This window comes from Lissotriton vulgaris, chromosome 2_1 (assembly GCF_964263255.1).
Source record: "Lissotriton vulgaris chromosome 2_1, aLisVul1.2, whole genome shotgun sequence".
Lineage (NCBI taxonomy): Eukaryota > Metazoa > Chordata > Amphibia > Caudata > Salamandridae > Lissotriton > Lissotriton vulgaris.
The window spans coordinates 1,715,771,118-1,715,793,056 of record NC_141687.1 but is presented as its reverse complement, the minus strand read 5'-3'; positions in this window follow the sequence as shown (position 1 = coordinate 1,715,793,056).

Here is a 21,939-nt window from a genome sequence, read left to right as displayed (position 1 = left end):
GTTTCTTAATTAACCTGAAGAAATCTATGCTGGAACATACTCAAAATCCCCAATGTAGTGGAGCTTGGTTCCAGACAAGTATGGGAATGGTATACTAGCCCTATGTTCTGTTCTTGTTTAACCCTGTCTCAACTGATGTCCATGCTGGCTGACCCTTCAGCTCCGTCTTGGATCTGGATGTGACTCCAAAGGAATATGGTGAGCATTCTCGCTTCTTGAGACAATATGGAATGATTACTTTCCTTCTGTATATTCTGGATTTTCATTTCTCTTCTTGTTCTATGCTTTCCTTCTATGCTTCCATGCTTTTCGTCAGTCTATGGGCACATTTACACTTGGTTGTGGTGTCAAGGCACATTTTCAAATGGTGGGGTCCAGACTCTTGCCTTTATGAGCTCAAGATTCCTGTGACATAGTAAATTGCCTAGGAGCTTCATTGGTGGTTCGTCACTGCTCTCCCAAAGAAAGGATTTTCCCATGCATCATTGAGGCCAGTTATTCTGACTTTGGATGCTGTTTTGTAGTTCCTATAAACCTATATAGGATCTGCTCGTTTAGACAACATACACTATATGATTGGTGTCAGACTGATTCTAGACACCCCTACCAGGTATGTTAGCCTGTATGACAGCTAGTTTACAGTGCCACTAGAAACCCCTCTTACCAAGGAGAGAATAGTTCTTGGCAACTATCGAACATGACAACTCTGATCCCTCAGGATCGCGGAAACAGTATACTACTTTTCGCTCCGTCACTCATGCTCACTTGGTCTCAGAGAGATACATAGAAGAAACGCAGCCGCGGGCGGTAGAAGGAGTTTCTGCAGGGCGTGACGTGGGGAAGGGCAGGGTGGGGGATAGTAATGTATGAATTACGGAGTTTAACAGGTAAGTAAACATATAAATAAATTAAACAAATTTTGTTGTGTGCACTGCATCACCAAATGCGATGCAGTGCGCGCAACAAAATTTGTTTTATTTATTTATATGTTTACTGACCTGTTAAACTCCGTAATCCATACATTACTACCCCCACCCTGCCCCTCCCCCATCCCCACGTCACCCCCCTGCAGAAACTCCTACTACCGACCGCGGCTGAAGAAACGGTGGGGACGTTTCTCAATAAGCATTTATTGAGCAAGCGTCATTCTAGTGTAAAATAGGTTTGCTGAACCAACCATTAGACAGGAACAGATATAAATGATTATAAGCACTAACAAAGTAAAAGGACGATAGATTCCCACCATTGAGCTAAAACAATGAATAAAGGCAAGTATATAAAATACATGAGAGTAGAATGCGTACTTCTACGATGCGTCCCTAACCAGATGTACCTAACTGTACCAAGCATGTCTGTGGGTGTAAAGCCAAGAATTCCCCTCGGAAAAAGTTAACCCCATTACCTGAAGTGAGATACTGTGGGACCCTGTCTTGGTCTTGAGTTGAACACGGCAAGGGATGTTAAACCACTTCGAGCTGGAGTGTCTGCATGCAGAAGCCTCAGCGTCTCGCGTCAGATTGTTGGCATGGAAGTCCTTTTCTCCTCTGACTATCTCAGCAAGAGATGGTGTATAAATACCCAAAGTGGTACCCCCTGGGGATATAGCTTGCTGTCTCATGTCGGACTGGGATGATGGAAGGATTGACCCTTGTTCATAGTTTTTAAGCAGGAGATGGTAGGCCTGCTGTCCTGCTGTGATTCCAAGAATCCTCATGCATAATGAATGAGGCTTAAACTTTATGGAGAAAAGCCCTTGTCATCTTTGGAAATTACGGTAATTAGGTAAAAGGTCAGTACTAAGAACCCTTATGCAGTGTAATGGTAGGAAGAATATAGGTGAAAGGTTAGGTGACTACGTGAGCCTATATTAGGGTACCTATATGGAACATAACATTGCCTCAGGTCTGGATGGGGAGCAACACTAGAGTTTATTTTTCTCAGGGCCTGCAGAAGAAGAGGAGCTGATACATTCCTCCAACTTGAAGAAATTGTCAGCAGATCCCTGTGCCCTAAATGTTTTTGTCAACTTAGTTCAGGGCAGTTCAGTGATCCTATAAGTGAATGACACGACAACCGAGGTCTCTGCAAACCCCCTAGGGGCAGTCACTGCAGGGAAATGAAGGAGCTTATAGTCCAGACTTTACAGTGAGCAACATTGTTTTTCCAGCAATGTAAAAGATTTCGTAACCCTGTGGTGGATCTCTTTGCCACGAAGATCAAGACTCTTCACCATGTGCACTGTTCGAGGTTTAAGAAGGAGGGTGTATGGGAGATGTAGTGTCCTCATATGCCTGTAGCCTAGAGTTCCTTCCTTCATTCCTTCCTACCTCCCTCCCTCCCTCAGAGGATCATCCATTTTTCTCCATTCTGGCCCATGAGCAGTGCTTACCGGAGCCGCCTAGAAAGACCTCTCCTCGATCTTGGCTGTTGTTGGGACGTCCGCCACACAGAGAGGGGAAATCCGCCACCGCATAGAATGATTCACTTAAGCTGCTTGAGTCTCGCAGTTCGCCACCTCCGCCCCTGTCCTCAAAATGGCGGATCGCGAGGACTCCTCCTGATCGGAGCCTCACCGGAGCCGCCTGGACGACCACTCCTTGATTTCAGCTGTTGCGAGGATGTTCGCCGCACAGAGAAAAGAGATCCACCACCGCACAGACTGATTCGCGTGGCAGAGCTGCGTGATTCTTGCAGTTCGCCCACCTCTGCGCTTGTCCTCAAGATGGTGGATCGCGAGGAATCTCCAGCCCGAGGACTCCAGTCTTGACGACCTGCTGGACTCCGTTGCATAGGCACAGGTGAGTTGCGCCGGCGTTAAGCCCAGGCGACCTGACTCCTGCCTTCTCCCTCCACCAAGCAGCCCTGTCTTCAAAATAAAGCCCCAAACCTCCACGCCTGTCCTTGAAATGGCGGACACCAAGGACTCTCTGGCCCGAGAACACCAGCTATGAGACCCACAGGACCTACGGGGCTCTGTGACACATTCACAGGTGAGTCGCGTCGGCATTAGGCCCAGGCGACCTGACTCCTGCCTTCTCCTGCCACCAAACAGCCCCTTTCTTTTTGAAGCAAAGCATCAACCCCCCACTACTGACCTTAAAATGGCGGACCCCAGACTGACCGGCCTGAGGATTCCAGCTATAATGACCCACAGGACTCCGTGGCACAGACACAGGTGAGCCGCGCCAGCAGTAAGCCCAGGGGACCTGACTCCTGCTCTCTCCCCCCACCAAGCAGCCCCCTATACGAAGTAAAGCCTCAAACCCCCGTGCCTGTCCTCAAAATGGCGGACCACAAGGACTCTCCGGCCCGAGGACACCAGATACAATGACCTACAGGACTCCGTGGCACAGGCTTAGGTGAGTCGTGCCGGCCTGAAACCCAAATGACCTGACTCCTGCCCTCTCTCGCCACCTAATCTAAACACTGAAGCTAAACCCCCCAAATCCTCTACCTGACCCGCAAATGGCGACCGAGCAGGGTCGACCCGAACATAGATAGTCCCGGGCTTCATCTCTCCACAGGGGACATCCTGAAACAGCCAAGGTGAGCCGCCCCTCTCTATAAGCCCAGGTGACTGCTCATTCCTCGGCACGTGCCAGAGCCTCCCGCACCCAGACACGGAATCCTCCCCTGACTCCAAAATGGCAGCCCCGGAAGACAACTGGCCAGGTAGTGTCCAGCCACTCTTCAATTAAATCGCTCCCCCACCTGCCGACACACGTGACCCCCCCTTATGAACCATGCCTATTTCCAACACCCCCAATTCGAATACCGGAACATGGTCACCCCTGTATGCTCATAGGTGATCTGTGTTTAAATTGAACAGCTTTTACTAGCACCTCGTAAGCAAACCCGGCACCCATACCTACACATAGCAACACAACCGATCAGCCCCCTACGGGCAATATTTACACACTCACCATCCCCTCATCCATCTCGCCTGACTCACCGATCAAAACAACATTACATGCGGCAGCCACAATGATCACCTGCATACAAAAATCTGATCACATCTCCCTAGCACTCAAAGAACTCAAATGGCTCCCAGTAGAAATGCGAAGTAACATCAGAACGGCCTGCCTAACTCACAAAGCCCTCCATACCGGCAAACCCGAATACTTGGCAAAAAACAAACTCAAAAAAGCAGGCCAAGCCGGGAATCTGAGAAGCTCTAACTCCCTCCTGCTCATCCTACCTAAAACTAGAAAGAAAAGAACAACGGAATGCTCTTTCACGGGAAACGCCCCCAAAATTTGGAACTCCATCCCCCCGCACATCAGAACCATACCGTCCTTTGTGGAATTCAAAAGTCAACTCAAATCCCTGTTCCTCAACCGTTCCCTTGGTTGTGGATAACACGGAACAGACAGCAACCCAAGAACTATGCGACAGCATTGAATCTTGAAACCAAAGAAGCTCTGCATTACAATTATGCAGCTCTTACTCTGACACTCGTTGACTGCTAAAACCTTTCATATGTAATGCTTCTGTTGATTATATACTATTCTCTTACTGGAAAGTGCTCTGTTACCTTTGGGTCTTGACAGCGGTATAGAAAACTTCTTAAATTAAATAAATAAATCCATATAGACACTCACACACTGCCATTCACCCAAAGAGTTACTCATACACCTGGTCAGCCATACAAAGAAACTATCACACACCCATTTCCTTGCTTATACAGTCATACACACACTACCACACTTTTTTATACAGATACTAACACATACCTACTCTCTTAAACAATCACTCATAGAAACACACACTCATCCATACAGATATTCTTGCAACCACTCAATCTCACATATAATCATATATATACTCCAACGCTCACATATACTGCTTTAAAACATATGTAGTTACTCACACATGCACCACTGAGACATCCAATCACTCACCAACCCACCCATACACACTCACCTAGCCATACAGCTGTTTCTATATGCACTCTTGAACCCATACACCCAGTGAAACAACCACTCACATATCTATGCACAGAGTCAAACACACCCCCACCCACCCACTAAGACACTCAGGCACCCATACAGATACTCAGACAACCAATAAATAACCCATATAGACACTCGTGTAGCTACTCATCAAGCCATACTGCCACTTACACACCAACTAACAGACTAATAAACACATTCACACAGTTTACGGTCGCCAGTAGGAAGTTATAGTTAGGATTGGCTACCATAGGAAATCCGCAACATTCTATTGGGAATAACTCTGGCGCTGGTTGAGGAATTTGTGTGTAATTTTCCAAAATACTGGCCAGCTCCGCTGCACTCCTTCCCTGAAAGTTTTTGGCAGATTAGTGAAGTGGGGGATGAGAAAAAAGGGAGGTCGCAAAACGTGTTTTCCCCATGTTAATTTCCATAGGATGGTCTGACAAGTCTACAGCCCGAACCGCTGAACGGAATTACGCCAAACTTGGCAAAATTGTAGGGACTGGTACGCAGATGTGCCTTTGCTATGTTTGGTGAAAATTGCTTCAGTGGTTTTTATGAAAATTAACTTCAAAAACACATATATATCTATAGGCGCTCTCCGAGCGCTCACTGGTGCGCGTACCGGGAAGCGCACCCGGCGCGCTACGGGAGTGTGCGAGCAGAAAGCTGATTGGCTGTCGGGTGTCTGTCAACATTCTAAATAGTCCGGAGAGTCCGCCATCTTGTGTCTCAGTAGAATCGAGACACAAGAGGTGAAAAAGAAAGGGGGAAATAATTCAAAGGGGGCAGAGTAGACACCCCCTGATCCCCTAGGTTTTCGGAGGGGGGCCTAGAAGGACCTTGAAGGGCAAAAAAACTTTTTGTTGTTGTTGAAATATTCACGGGGTAAAATAAAGTAGAGTTTTAAGAGGAAAGTGATGCATTGCTGGAGTGTGTCACAAAAATGATGCAACTCCAGCAATGCATTCTTTCACATGGGGCTAGTCCCATGTGAAAGGGCCTGCGTCAGTCTTACGCCTGCTGTGAGGCAGGCGCAAGATTAAGACGCAACAGCGTCGTAAAAGTGATGCAGTGAAATCTCATAGATTTCACTGCGTCACTTCTAAGACCCTTCCTTACTTTAATATGCCCCTTTGCATACATTACAAATGGTGCAGGTATAATGTGGCGCAGGGGTTTACAAAGTGAAGCATGTACCTAGATGTGTCACTTTGTAAATATGGCTTAACAAGGTGCATTTTTTACACCACTGGTGCATCACAAAAAGTGACGCACCGGCGGCGTAAAAGTGATGCATGGCCTCATAAATGAGGCCTTCAGTCTTCTACTCATGCGTCATATTTAATGTATGACGCATTATGTCGCAAGGAGTTACAGATACGTCAGTATTTATGACGTATCTGTAAGCGCAAAAGTGATGCATTGCTAGAGTGTGTCACAAAAGTTACGCAACTCCAGCAATGCATCCTTTCACATGGGGCCAGCCCCATGTGAAAGGGCCTGCGTCAGTCTTACGCCTGCTGTGAGGCAGGCGCAAGATTTTGACGCAACAGTGTCGTAAAAGTGACGCAGTGAAATCTCATAGATTTCACTGCGTCACTTCTACGACCCTTTCTTGCGTCAATACGCCCCCTTTGCATACATTACACCTGGCGCAGGTATAATGTGGCGCAGGGGTTTACAAAGTGACGCATTTACCTAGATGCGTCACTTTGTAAATATGACTGAACAAGTTGCATTTTTTACACCACTGGTGCATCACAAAAAGTGACGCACCGGTGGCGTAAAAGTGACACATGGCCTCATAAATGAGGCCTTCAGTATTCTACTCATGCGTCATATTTAATGTATGACGCATTATGTCGCAAGGAGTTACAGATACGTCAGTATTTCTGACTAATCTGTAAGTGCAAAAGTGACGCATTGCTGGAGTGTGTCACAAAAGTGACGCAACTCCAGCAATGCATCCTTTCACATGGGGCCAGCCCCATGTGAAAGGGCTTGCGTCAGTATAACACCTGCTGTGAGGCAGGCGCAAGATTTTGACGTAACTGTGTCCTAAAAGTGACGCAGTGAAATCTCATAGATTTCACTGTGTCACTTCTACGACCCTTTCTTGCGTCAATACGCCCCCTTTGCATACATTACACCTGGCGCAGGTATAATGTGGCGCTGGGGTTTACAAAGTGACGCGTTTACCTAGATGCGTCACTTTGTAAATATGCCTCAACAAGGTGCATTTTTTACACCACTGGTGCATCACAAAAAGTGATGCACTGGTGGTATAAAAGTGACGCATGGCCTCATGAATGAGGCCTCAGTCTTCTACTCATGCGTCATATTTATTGTATGACGCATTATGTCGCAAGGAGTTACAGAAATGTCAGTATTTCTGACGTATCTGTAAGCGCAAAAGTGATGCATTGCTGGAGTGTGTCAGAAAAGTGACGCAACTCCAGCAATGCATCCTTTCACATTGGGCCAGCCCCATGTGAAAGGGCCTGCGTCAGTCTTACGCCTGCTGTGAGGCAGGCGCAAGATTTTGACGCAACGGTGTCGTAAATGTGACGCAGTGAAATATCATAGATTTCACTGCGTCACTTCTACGACCCTTTCTTGCGTCAATATGCCCCCTTTGCATACATTACACCTGGCGCAGGTATAATGTGGCGCAGGGGTTTACAAAGTGACAAATCTACCTAGATGCGTCACTTTGTAAATATGACTCAATAAGGTGCATTTTTTTACACCACTGGTGCGTCACAAAAAGTGACACACCGGCGGCGTAAAAGTGACGCATGGCCTCATAAATGAGGCCTTCAGTCTTCTACTCTTACTTTTTCTTTCACTTTCTCTGTTTCTTCACTGCCTTACTCACATTGTCTCACACTCAATTGTCTTTATCCAGTCTGTATCTCTACTCCTTCTTAAATATCACTGCTCTTTTCTTACCCTTCCACCCCACCGTTCTTTTACTACATTTTCTTCACTTATCCACATTCCCCATGTTCACTCTCCTTCTCCTCACTCTTGTTCCCCACACTCACCTTCTTTCAGTCCCCCTACTTCACTTCACTTCCCCTCTCATCCCTTTCTTTGCTTTCTTACTCATTTTCCTCTCTTCTCTCACTGCACTCCACCTCAGTTACTCTTTTTCATTTTTTTAAGAATACAGCTCTTTGATGAGAATTGGAGGTAGTTCTGAAAAGAACTTTTTTTGTCTTCTTTTTTCCTTTTTTGAAACAAAAACAAAAACAGGGAATGGGAAACTGCTCAACAGGAGCAAAAAAAATAATCAACATTAGGAGTGGGGTTGGCAGCGGTGGTTGTCTAATGCTCAAACCATGAGCATAACACTTTGTTCCCCATAACAAAGTAGCTGATCACATTTTCTGCATTTTATTACGGTTTCATTAAAAGCAAGCTGAATATTAGGGATCAGTTCTTCTGGTCGCCCCCTCACCGATGTAGTTGCTCCTCCGGTTGAAGTAGAGGCACCATCCCTGGGAGCCTCTTGTGCCAGAGCTCTGACACTCTCCCGGGCATAGTTCTGGGGGTGCCTCCTCTCGACGTGGCGAATCATGGTGGAGTTACCAAATGAATATTTTTTGGTGGGGTCACCCCGTGAGACGACAGTGTGACAAATTCAGCACTCCACCTTTGGAGCATTTACTTTTTTTTTATCATCTGGAATGGAAAAAAACTTCCATATGAAGTGTTCTTTTACCCGGGGCTGAGGAACCTCTTCATCAATAAATCTCTCTGTGTCATCATCGCTGCTGGATGTTCTGGCAGCCATGGTAATCCAACAATGATCCAAGAGCAAAAAGACAAGTCTTGCAGTCACAAAAGTGAAAGAAGAAGTGAAGGAAATGGGTGGGGATTTCGGGGCATATTACCAAGCAATAGCGATAATTATCGCTATTTCTTGGTTAGAGACAAAAATTTACCGCAGAGCTGCAGCGATTTTTACCGCAATAAACCTTGGTATTATCAAGGTTTATCGCAAATGCGATAAAAATCGCCGCAAATGAATGAATATCGCTGAAAGTCAGCGATATTCATGCATTACCGAGCTAATGCTCTTAGCCATGTTATCCACCTCCCATTGGATAACATGGCTAAGAACTGCTCAGGGCAGGTGTTAGCTTTTGGAGATATTCACGCTTAGCGCGAATATCTCCAAAAGTTGGTAATAGAAGATAGCGATGTTAGCAACTGTTTTCAGTTGCTAACATCTTGGCATGCCCACTTTGCATATCATTAGTGATAAATATCACTGACATGCAAAGTGGGGCCCAAGATGGTCGCTATCTCCTACCAGCTGTCGCTAACTGGTGTTAGCGACAGCTAGGTAATAGGGAGATAATTTTATCTCCGCTTTCTTGGCTTTTAAAGCCAAAAAAGCGGAGATAAACCTCCTTGATAATATGCCCCAACATTCTTTGTAAAAAAAAACTGTTAGCAACCAATGAAAAGACTTATTTTAAGGTCACATGACTTGACGCGCTTACGCTGCGCACATCGGAGCGCTTCCGGGGGTGCTTACGCAGCGCGAACGTAGGCGCTTCCGGGGGCGCTTACGCGGCACGCTTAAGTGGTATTTTGTAGCTGTACAGAAATGTAAAATCATTTTCATTTCGTAAATCAAAAATACTTCTTTAATAAGTATGGTACTAAATGTCTTGCATTATTATTTACATTTCATACATATTTTTTTTTACGAACGCAGAAATAGTGCTCTTGGTGCGCTCTTGGGAGACCTTGCCGGTGCGCGCACCTTGAGCGCACCAGGAAAAAATAAAAAATAAAAATATATGCATTGAACAAATCATTTTTTAAAAATATATATATAATTAATTGTTGTAAAAACAGCTAATAAAAAAAAACCTAGGATACAAAGTCGATATACAAAGGAATTAGCTTTTAAAAAAACTATGAAATTCACTGAAAAAACCATAAGATTTACAAACGTTATAGTTAGGAATTAGTTTTTAAAAAACCTTTCAAATTCACAAAAAGAAACATAGGTTTCACACTCGTTATAGTTAGGAATTAGCATTTAAAAAACCTTTCAAATTCACTGGAAAAAACCATAGGTTTCACACCAGTTATAGTTAGCTGAACATTTTACTCATACAAAACCATTGAAATTCCCACGTTATAGTTAGTTGGACTCACTATAACTCGTGCGCCCGCAATCCACTGCTGATGATGTCACATATTACATCATTCATGGTCAGTGATATCACTGATGACATCACTGATGACACCCAATCGACATCACTGATGGCGCATACTGGACGTTCCTGGTGAGTGGTCCCCAGGGCCCCGCTGCATCAGTGATGTCATTTGAGATGTCATCAGTGATGTCATGAGTTATGTCACTGACCATGTCATGAGTGATGTAATATGTGACGTCATCAGCAGTGCGTTGCGGGCGCGCGAGTTATAGTTAACTATAACGGGGGAATTTCAATGGTTTTCTATGAGTGAAATGTCCAGCTAACTATAACATGTGTGAAGCCTATAGTTTTTCAGTGAATTTCTAAGGTTTTTTTAAATGCTAATTTTTACCTATCACGTGTGTGAAACCTGTGTTTTTTTCTGTGAATTTCTAAGGGTTTTTAAATGCTAATTTTTAACTATAACGTCTGTGAAACCTATGTTTTTTTCAGTGCATATATATATATATATATCTGGAAACCCTCAAACCACTTCCTGAGTTCTCCCAGCGGCAGTCAGGCGAGGAAAGAGACGCAGACCTCCGGAGCTTTTTCAAGTGGGCAATATTTTATTCAGTGACCCAACACAACGCGTTTCAAGCCCGTAAGCCCTTGATCACGTGTCACAAAGTTGCATACACCATGATTTCAATTTAAAGTGCAAAAAGCGCCCCTCCTACTGTTTGCATCACAGACCACATGTGTAAGAACATGGAAAAAATACTGTGCATTATAGCTTTCTTTTTTTGTAACAATTTAACCGCTTGTAAAATGAAACGGAGTATCACACTTGGCATATTAAACACATTTATACAAGTAATCTAAGACTTGAATTTCATTAGTTAAAATATGCCACAGAACTTATAAAAAATAAATATAGTTATAGTTCTTTATATTTTAAAATTTCTTTTTACAAAAAGGCAAAACCACCTTTATCTATTACCGTATTTACAAGCAGTAATTCAGGGAAAAATAAATAACCGGTTAAATCCGTTTTATCAAAATACCCTGTGCAAAGCTGAACTGTTATCCGTTGTAATCAACCCCTAAAACAGTTTTTTAAGTTTATACACATACATAGTCTATAACTATGGAGAGGGTTCAAAAAAATGCTTATAAGTGCATCCCTTACAAAAATAGTAAAGTGCAAGTGCAGAAAATGGTGCAAATTTCTCAAAATAATCAAATTTGGATCGAAGGGTCTGATTTGCCATTGACCACAAGAATACATGTAAATGAATTCAAGGCAAATGTAGGTATTCGTGAAAACATCCCAAAACCATTTGATTATAAAAACAGTTGTTTAAACTTCATTGTTTTTTTAAAAGAGAGAAATTCTACATGAGGGAGAAATATGTGCAAACTATATACATGTGTTATATTTACAAGGACAAATTCATATATACACACAAGACTGAGGTACATGAACCAACGTGTCTAAGACCATGCTGTAACTAGTTTGTTATTACAGAAAACTCCGCATGTCTTCCGTCGTGTTCAACCCGTTGGGCCATTTGCAATCTAAGTCCAAGATATACTTGGTCTCTAATTGCCGGAGTTGGCGTTCTCTATTGCCCCCTCTTCTCTTTTTGTTTACAGCGTCAATTACATAGTAAGAAAGGCAGTTGATGTTGTTGGCATGCATTTTCTTAAAATGTCTTGCAACAGGATATGTTGCATCGCTGTGTAAGATGGCCCTAATATGCTGCAAAATCCTGACGTGCACCTGTAGCTTCGTGCTACCCACGTAGCGTAGCCCACAGGTGCACGTCAGGACATATACGGCATATTCAGTCTTGCAAGTGTAATTGCCTGTTATTGGGTTGGAAGTGGTCTTGAAGGGCGTGTGATATGAGGTCATGTTGCATCCAAATTTGCACGCTCTACATGTGGAACATTTGGTGAACCCTTTCTTTGTAGGCATCCAAGTAGTGACTTTTTTAATCTCAGGGGATACTTTATCTAGTCTACTGCCCATAGTGCTGCTCCTTCTGAAGGTGATTACAGGTTTGGCAGCTATCCTAGTTTGTAGGATGTTATCTGTCAGAACTACAGGCCAATGCCTATTTATAATGGACCTGATCTGATGTTCCTCTCTGTTAAACGTGGTAATTAACCTAGGAGTATCTGGTGTCTGAACTAGGCTGGTAACACCAGCTGTGTTGGGGCATTGTTCCTCTGTGAAAAGACTACTTCTAGGTCTAGTTTTGGCCTTTTCCTCTGCCTCCCTAATTGTTTTGGAAGAGTATCCTCTGTCTTTTAATCTGATTATTAAATCAGATTTACACTTTTCAAATTGTTCCTCATTGCTACAAATCCTTTTTATCCTTAGGATTTCTCCATAGGGGATACTAGCAATGAGGTGCTTTGGATGCGAACTGGTTGCATGCAAAGTGATGTTACCGGAAGTCACCTTCCTGTGCAATGTACTTTCAAGGGTGTTATTATGTACAAAGATCTTTACATCGAGAAATTCAATTTCTTTTCTCTCTATGTGGGAAGTAAATCTTAAATTTAAGTCATTTTTGTTTATCTCATTCACAAACAGAGTAGCTTCCCCTTCTGTACCCTCCCACAGAATGAACACATCATCTATATACCGCAGGTAAGATCTAATGTGGGTGTTGTATTCCCTTAGAAAGGTGGTCATAAGGACCTGCTCCTCCCACCAGCCAACATGCAAGCATGCATAGCTGGGGGAGAAGCAGGCCCCCATCGCCACTCCTCTCATTTGTTTATATAGATCCTTGTCGAACAAGAAAAAATTATTGTTCAGACACCAACTGATTAACTGCAGTAAGATTTTGTTATGCTCATAAAGTGTGCTGGACCGTGTCTCCAAGAAGTATTTGACTGAAGCAAGCCCTTGTGTATGGTCTATAGACGTGTATAAAGCTTCTATATCTAAAGTGATAAGAAGTAAATTATTAGACCATGGGAGCTTCTTGATTTTCTGTAGAAAATCGCCAGTATCCTTAACATAGCTAGGTAATGACATCACCAAGCCCTGTAGGAAAAAATCAATGTACTGGCCCACATGTTCACCTATACTATTAATGGCCGATATTATAGGCCTTCCAGGAATAGGGACCACATTTTTATGAATCTTGGGAATTAGGTACAGCACAGGTATCACTGGGAACTCTATTAGCATATATTTGTATTCTTCTGTGGAAATTAACCCTTGTCTTTTCCAAGATGCTAACATTTTGTGTAAAACAGATTTGGCTTTCTCATATTCCTTCATATTAGACTTCGCGTAACAATTCTCATCATTTAATTGGCGAGATGCCTCGGCTACATATTCCTTCCTAGGCCACAAAACTAGGTTCCCACCTTTATCAGACTTTTTGACCACCACCTCCTGATTGTTTTCCAATTTTTTGACCAAATCAAAATATGCCTTTCTTTTAAAAAACAAATTTCTTTCACATCTGTTTTTGAGGACAGTATGATTTAATTTTTTAAGATCATTAATGATTAAATCATGAAACACATCAATGCTGTCCTTCGGCATAATTGGAACAAAGCTAGACTTCGGTTTGAAGGGGCTGAGCCCAGCCCCCTCTTGGACGTGGTCTATTCTGCGTAGTCGTGCCTGGGTAGCTTGATCTTGTTCATTCTCTTCAGAACTGTCCAAACCATCTGCCAAATCATGTACCAAGAGTAATTGGTGAATATCCGATGCTGCTAAATTGATAGCGGGTGCACTTTCATTTCCTTCAGCTGCGTTGTCTTCTTCAATGTCTTTTGATGTCTTGAGGGCAAAGAATTTCTTTAGCTTTAATTTCCTGATGAAACAATAAACATCAATGCGCGTTCTAGCGTAATTAAAACTATCACCTGGGCAAAAATTGAGACCCAAAGCCAGCAGTTGTTCTTCCGCTTTGGATAGGGTAACATTGGATAAATTGATCACAGTATTATCTGTTACTCCTTTTTGTTTTTTCTCCATTTCGCTTTTATTTTTTTGGTGTTGGTGTTTTTCTTTGCACCTTTTGCGTTGTTCGCGTCGTCTTTTGGTTCGCCGACATTTACTACTACTTGGTTCCGTCGAGGTCTTAGTGTTTGCAGTCTCGCCTCGACTAAAAAATCAATCTCCTGTCCCACATTCAACACTGTTTGTTTTCTTCTTGTGGGAATAGATTCCGTGCTAGATGCACTGGTGAGTGAAATGGTTTCAAGACTGTCTGAGTTCTCTACGATTTGTCTTGCACTGCCCACTTCTTCCTGAGTATTGACTTTTTCTGTATATTGTTGGCGCTTTATGGGATCAAACTTCCTAGAGAAAGTAAAAATCTGACCATTTTCATAGTCTTGTAGGTCACGGTTGAATTTAGTTGCCTTTCTTAGTTTGATTTTTTCCTCATGTTTTTTTAGGTGGTCTAACATGGTTTCCTCTAGTTTAGCATTTTGTTCAGTAGCTCCCAATTCCTTAATTCTTTCCAAAAGGACATCAATTTCTTTCAATAATTCCTCACGGTCGATTTGAGCATATTTTATGAGGATTTTAACTAAATTCATTGAGGCAGTGAGGTTGCTCTCCCCCCACTCACGTAGCATATTGGGATTAGGCTTGTCAAAGCTGGGCGCTAATAGAATCCGAAGTCCTCGTGGCACCCTTCCAACTTCTGCATACTTTGACAAAGAGCGATGTTCCCACCACTTGGTAATTTCAAGTTTCCGCTTTTTTTCCAACTCCTTGTACAGGCATGTAATGTCTTTGTCCTTTTCAGTTGTAGCGCTGGCTGGCACGGCAGTTTCTTTAGCCGGTTTAGCTTGCGCGCAAAACATTGCCTCAGCCGCCAGCTCTCGTTCCCTCATTTCGGCTGCTGACATGATTGGGTCACGTTATTTTACACCAAGCCCCAACAGGCATGCGAGGATAAGACGCTGGTTCCTCTCACCCCGCCGCGCTGTTGTGAAATGCTCCAACTCCCCTTCTACGTGTTCCCGCTGGATACAGTATCGAGCAGACTCACCGGATTGTTGCCGCTTTTCCGCCGAACCTCCGTCCACGCGAACACGGCCGGCAATATCCTGGTGACTCCGTTTTCCACTCGTACTCTCCCGGGGTAGGCGGCAGCTGATAGTTATCCACCATGGATCCTTGTGCTTTGTCGGTTAGATTCAGCCGCCGACTCGTGGGGAGGAGGTCCGGTAACGAAGGTAACCGCCCTTCGTAATAGACACCTGGAAACCCTCAAACCACTTCCTGAGTTCTCCCAGCGGCAGTCAGGCGAGGAAAGAGACGCAGACCTCCGGAGCTTTTTCAAGTGGGCAATATTTTATTCAGTGACCCAACACAACGCGTTTCAAGCCCGTAAGCCCTTGATCACGTGTCACAAAGTTGCATACACCATGATTTCAATTTAAAGTGCAAAAAGCGCCCCTCCTACTGTTTGCATCACAGACCACATGTGTAAGAACATGGAAAAAATACTGTGCATTATAGCTTTCTTTTTTTGTAACAATTTAACCGCTTGTAAAATGAAACGGAGTATCACACTTGGCATATTAAACACATTTATACAAGTAATCTAAGACTTGAATTTCATTAGTTAAAATATGCCACAGAACTTATAAAAAATAAATATAGTTATAGTTCTTTATATTTTAAAATTTCTTTTTACAAAAAGGCAAAACCACCTTTATCTATTACCGTATTATATATATATTGTTTTTTACAATTTCTCTCACTTAATTTTCACTCATTTCATTTTAACCAAACAGTCACATGCCAGTACCAGGCACAATAAGAGAGTCAAGGTGATTTAATAACACACCTCACTTTGCATGACCCATACATCATGTTACACCTTAGGAATGAACCACTAATGATTAGAAGGCCTCTACATCTATGCATGAGGGTAATGGACACCAGCCCTTGATGGAGGTGTGCCTCACATTATTAACTCTCTTTGAATAAATCGTATTATTGGGCCTTATTAGATCACAAGCTCTTCATGCAAAAAAAAACAACAACTTACTACATCCACATTAATTGTATCTTTGCAACCTTGAGAAAGCCCCCAGGTTATCGAGCTGCTTAGGGAGAGAAACATGTGTAAGTAAAGCTGGTGGAATAAATCAAGTTGGAGTAAAGAATTTGCCAAAACTCACAAATAAAATGGAAATCTCAAAGCGATAACAAAGGCTTTATTACGTGAATAGATTCAATTAGCTTTCTCTGCAAGCATACCAATACGCTCACCATTGTAATTCCCGATCCAAGCATGCACAGTGTGGCAGGCACCATGGGATGCCTGCCAAAAGGCGTACGCTTTTCCCCACCCGCCCCTTTTTGCAATGGGAGCTAGTGTACCCTTCGGAACACAGGCTTCCACAGAGTTCAATGGGAGTCCGAGCGAACCGAGTTTCACTCGGAAAGTCCTCTGGATCCGAGTCGTACGGAGGGCTTTCCTAGCAAGATCAGAATCTGGCCCTTAGTGTTAAGCTATTAGGACACTTAGTGAGCCTTTGAGAAGTTTACACTGTATTCTAGCATTCATATCCCATCTTAAGGGTTTTTTGATGCCCTGGCGCCCAGGTAGAGGGAATTCTCCTTTATGGTACCTTCCCTTACGATGCTTCAAGGAACTCCTTTTGCACCTCTGTATAAGTTTTCCCTTACATTTTTTGCCTTTAGACTTTTTTTCTGACCACCATCACCTTGGCCAAACTGTTAGTTGATTTGGGATCTTTGGGTTTCCAGGCTCCCTACCTTTGTGTCTTTCAAGACAGGAGGGATCTTCAGCTAGATTTAGGGTTCTACCTCAGGATTTTGTCCAACTATCACTTAGAAGTTAAAATTGTTCTTCCTGTGTTCTGAATGTCTGACATAATATCGACAGACAAAATATCTACATACAAAAATATCGACACAAAAATATCGACATCAAAAATATCGGAGTTCTATCTTCATAAAGGTAAGTACAAAAATATCGGAGTACAAAAATATCGAATTTAAAAATATCGTTTTTTTAAATGTATTAATAATGTAAAAATAATTTAAAAATACATTTATTTTACAAATATTAAATAAAAACATTAAAACATATTTAAACAATAATAACTAATACATATACATTTAAAATAAATTAAAAAGTCTGCATATAAATTAATATATATACTTACTCCACATATTGCAACTGTAGGAAAAGTGTTGGATAGCGTAGGGGTTTAAATTACTATTCCCACTCCAGAGGTGGCAACAGTAGGGAAAGCGTTGGATAGCGTAGGGGTTAAAATTACTATTCCCACTCCAGAGGGTACAACAGTAGGAAAAGTGTTGGATAGCGTAGGGGTTTAAATTACTATTCCCACTCCAGAGGGGGCAAAAGTAGGGAAAGCGTTGGATAGCGTAGGGGTTAAAATTACTATTCCCACTCCAGAGGGTGCAACAGTAGGGAAAGCGTTGGATAGCGTAGGGGTTTTAATTACTATTCCCACTCCAGAGGGTGCAACAGTAGGGAAAGCGTTGGATAGCGAGGGGTAAAAATTACTATTCCCACTCCACAGGGTGCAACAGTAGGGAAAACGTTGGATAGCGTAGGGGTTTAAATTACTATTCCCACTCCAGAGGGTGCAACAGCAGGGAAAGCGTTGGATAGCGTAGAGGTAAAAATTACTATTCCCACTCCATAGGGTGCAACAGTAGGGAAAGTGTTGGATAGCGTAGGGGTAAAAATTACTATTCCTACTCCAGAGGGTGCAACAGTAGGGAAAATGTTGGATGGCGTAGGGGTGAAAATTACTATTCCCACTCCAGAGGGTGCAACAGTAGGGAAAGCGTTGGATAGTGTAGGCGTAAAAATTACTATTCCCACTCCAGAGGATGCAACAGTAGGGAAAGTGTTGGATAGCGTAGGGGTAAACATTTTTATTCCCACTCCAGAGAGTACAACAGTAGGGAAAGCGTTGGATAGCGTAATGGTTTACATTACTATGCCCTCTCCAGAGGGTGCAACAGTAGGGAAAGCGTTGGATAGCGTAGGGGTAAAAAATAATATTCCCACTTCAGAGGGTGCAACAGTAGGGAAAATGTTGGATAGCGTAGGGGTACAAATTACTATTCCCACTCCAGAGGATGCAACAGTAGAGAAAGTGTTGGATAGCATAGGGGTAAAAATTTCTATTCCCACTTCAGAGAGTACAACAGTAGGGAAAGCGTTGGATAGCGTAGGGGTTTAAATTACTATTCCCACTCCAGAGGGTGCAACAGTAGGGAAAGCGTTGGATAGCGTAGGGGTAAAAATTACTATTCCCACTCCACAGGGTGCAACAGTAGGGAAAGAATTAGATAGCATGGGGGTAAAAATCACTTCACACACTACTCCCCCTTTAACACACAAAACAGTACACATACAAAAATACACAATTAATATAAATATCAATTAATCAATTAATAACAATTAATATTATTAAATTGATGTAATTTTAATTGAACTTATTAACACATATTAATTACCAATTAATTAACAATAAATACAATAAAGAAATACAATCTCTTTATTTAATTACATTTAATTATATGACACCCTATTACCCTATAAACACACAACCCACTACACATAAATAGATCATATCATTTAATCACTTAATAATTATTATTTACCAATTAATTATTAATTAACAGTAACAACATTGTAAATATATTAGCACATCAACTCTCATTAATTTAATTAAATAATTAATATTGCATTACTAATTAATTATTAATTAGCAATAACAAAAAATTACATATATTAGCACATTAACTCTAATTATTGTAATTAACTAATTAATATTAATTAATTACCAATTAATTATTAATTACCAATAACAAAAAAATCTATATATTTGCATATTAACTCTAATTAATGTAATTAACTAATTAATATTAATTCATTACCAATTAATTATTAAATAACAATAACAAAAAATTTAATATATTAGCACATTAACTCTAATTTAATTAACTAATTAATATTAATTAGTTACCAATTAATTAGTATTTAAAAAAATATATTAATTAATTAATTATTATTAAATTACTTCCCACCCTATTGCCCTATAAACCCACAACCCGCTCTGATACTAAAACGCAAAATGTAAACTAAATTACTAATTTTCAAACATACATTTAATAACATATTTAACAAACATATAAACAACATAATGAAATACATAACACTAAACATAATTTCGATATTATTAAAATTCGATATTAGTAACATACATACCATAAAAACAATATTCTGTCTGTCGATATTTTGGACATCGATATTCTATACTATCGAAATTAAAACATCGATATTATTGTATATCGATATTTAAATTTCGATATTTTGTCTCCCTACCCTGTGTTCTATCCTAATTCTGTCTCCCCAGAAGAGATAGCCTTGCACTCTCTGGATATTTGCAGAGCTGTGTCCATTCATTGGGACAGGGTTGCTTCGTTTCATTAGTGTAATAACTTGTTTGCAACTTTGGCCCTGGGGGTAAGGGATTAGCCCCTTTTTCTTCCACTTTGAGTTGCTGGGTAAAATGAAGCATTTCAAATGCATTCAAGCGCTCAGGTAAGGAGTTAGTTGGATAGATTCCAGGACTTTCCACTGGAGACATGGCCGCCTCTTGGGCTGAGGTGTAAGGAGTATCTTTCCTGAACATCCATTTGGCAGCTACTTGGCCGTGACGTCCACAGTTGTAGCTTATTATAGACTAAGGGGCTTATTTACAAGCTCTGTGCATCAGTGGATCGTACCTTTTTGTGACTTTCTGGTGGCACGCAGGGCTTTTGCTTATCTACAAGGCCACGTAAAGCCACCCTCCATGGCTTTTCATGGCCTTGTAGATATGGAGTGAGTTGCTGCATTGCCTCACACTGCATCGGGGAGGCATGCCATGGGTGTTGCAGTGGGGGTTCCCACGCAACGCCCATAGGTTTTGAGACACTCCCAGATTTACAACTTGGCATAAATCTGGGAATACGTTAAAACTGTGCACCTCCCCAGGTGAGGTACAACAAAAAGAAATAACATTATTTGTCCTCGTTTTTTCCTCCTCCCATGTGTGCTGCCTCCAATGATTGTTTTTGTGCCCAAAAACAATCATGCCAACAACACAGACATCCTTGCACCACGGTGCAAGGGTGCCTGTGTTGGTGCATGGCTGCTAATTGTGTGTCAGCTGAAAGGACAGGAATGCACTTTACCTTGTAAATATGGTGCATTCCTGTCCTTCCGAATTGGCGTAGGGCAGCGTAGCAAAATGACTTGTGGTGTTCAATTTCAGAATCTTTAATCATTTGGCACTGGGATTCAAGGGCATATTTACAAGAAAATGGCAGAGCATGGCGTAAAGCACAAAATGCTAACACCACGCTCTGCCATTATCAAAATGCAGGAATAAGCAGTATTTACAAAGATACGACACACCCCAACGTTTTCCCTATTACTGGTGCTAGATTAAGGTGCCTAGCACCAACATAGGCACCCTTGCACCTTAGTGCAAGGTTTTCTGTGTTGAGGTAATAATTGTTTATGTGCAAGAAGGTGTCCCTTCCTGCTCATAAACAATCACAAATGGTGATTTGAAAAGTCTGTGTGTGCTGGTTTGTGCAGCACACAGAAGTTGCAAATCATAATTTTTTAATGATCATTTATGTACAGGAAGGGACACCTTCCTGCAAATAAACAATTATGCATGACATTTTGCTGTTTCTACGTGTGCTGCACAATGCAGCACACATAGAAACAACAAAAACTAGAAGAAATAAAGCACTTCTCCCCATTTCGCGATGTTAAGACCAGGTTTTCCGTGGTCTTAATTCTGGCACTGCCTCCTATTAACACCACCCTTGTAAAAAGGGGGCAGTGCCAAAATCAATGTGTGTTGTGGCGTAACATCCACCACAACACCCATTCCCCACCCCTTTCATGCTGCGTATAGAGTGAAAAGGTGCCTTAATTATAATGCACCGTTAAGGCATGTTAAGTGACTTAATTCTGCCTTGTGAATAAGGCGAAGCCCCTATCGTCATAGAAACGTTGTTAAAAGTGACGTTCCTGTGGTGATAGGGGCTTGTAAATATGCTATCTCTGGTTGAATGTATTCATAGACTTCTTAATATAATCACATAGTTGTGTTTTTGATTGTTTTTGACCTCTTTGTTGTTTTCTGAATATTCAGTGTTGTTCTTTGCGTTATCTGTGTTTTAGCTTTGTTATATGTTCTCTAACATAAGAACTGGGACAAGGAAGAGAAATAAGGAGTTAACATTTAGATTGCTTATTACTCATTCCAGTTACTCTGATTTTCTCTTCCTTGTCCCAGCTGTTCAGCTGCTTATGAAGTGCCAACTGGCTGGGGAGGCTTCTGTGATAGGGTAGGCGTTCCCACGATGAAGATAGTGTCGAGCCAGCAGCTTGAGCTAAAAGCAGACAGGGAGCATTCATAATAAAACTGCTAGCAATAAATTAATAATTTAGCCTGTCTTTGTTGAATTGTTATCCAATATGTTCCAAAGAATTGAACTAAATTGGACCCCTCATTTTTAGGTAAAGCCTAGAGCCATCGTGCATGCGCTGCTCTGTGAGACTTATTGCAGAGGAGTATGAAAGAGAAGCCCGCTCACTCTCCGCTCATATTTGTCATTGGTTTGTATAATTGTCCGTCCTAAATACTGGTTTCTAATTCACAAATAAGCTTGTTAGTCCCTCCTTAGTACCGCCTTCTCTACATTTGTCAACTCCCATGGCGACAGGCCCCTTTAC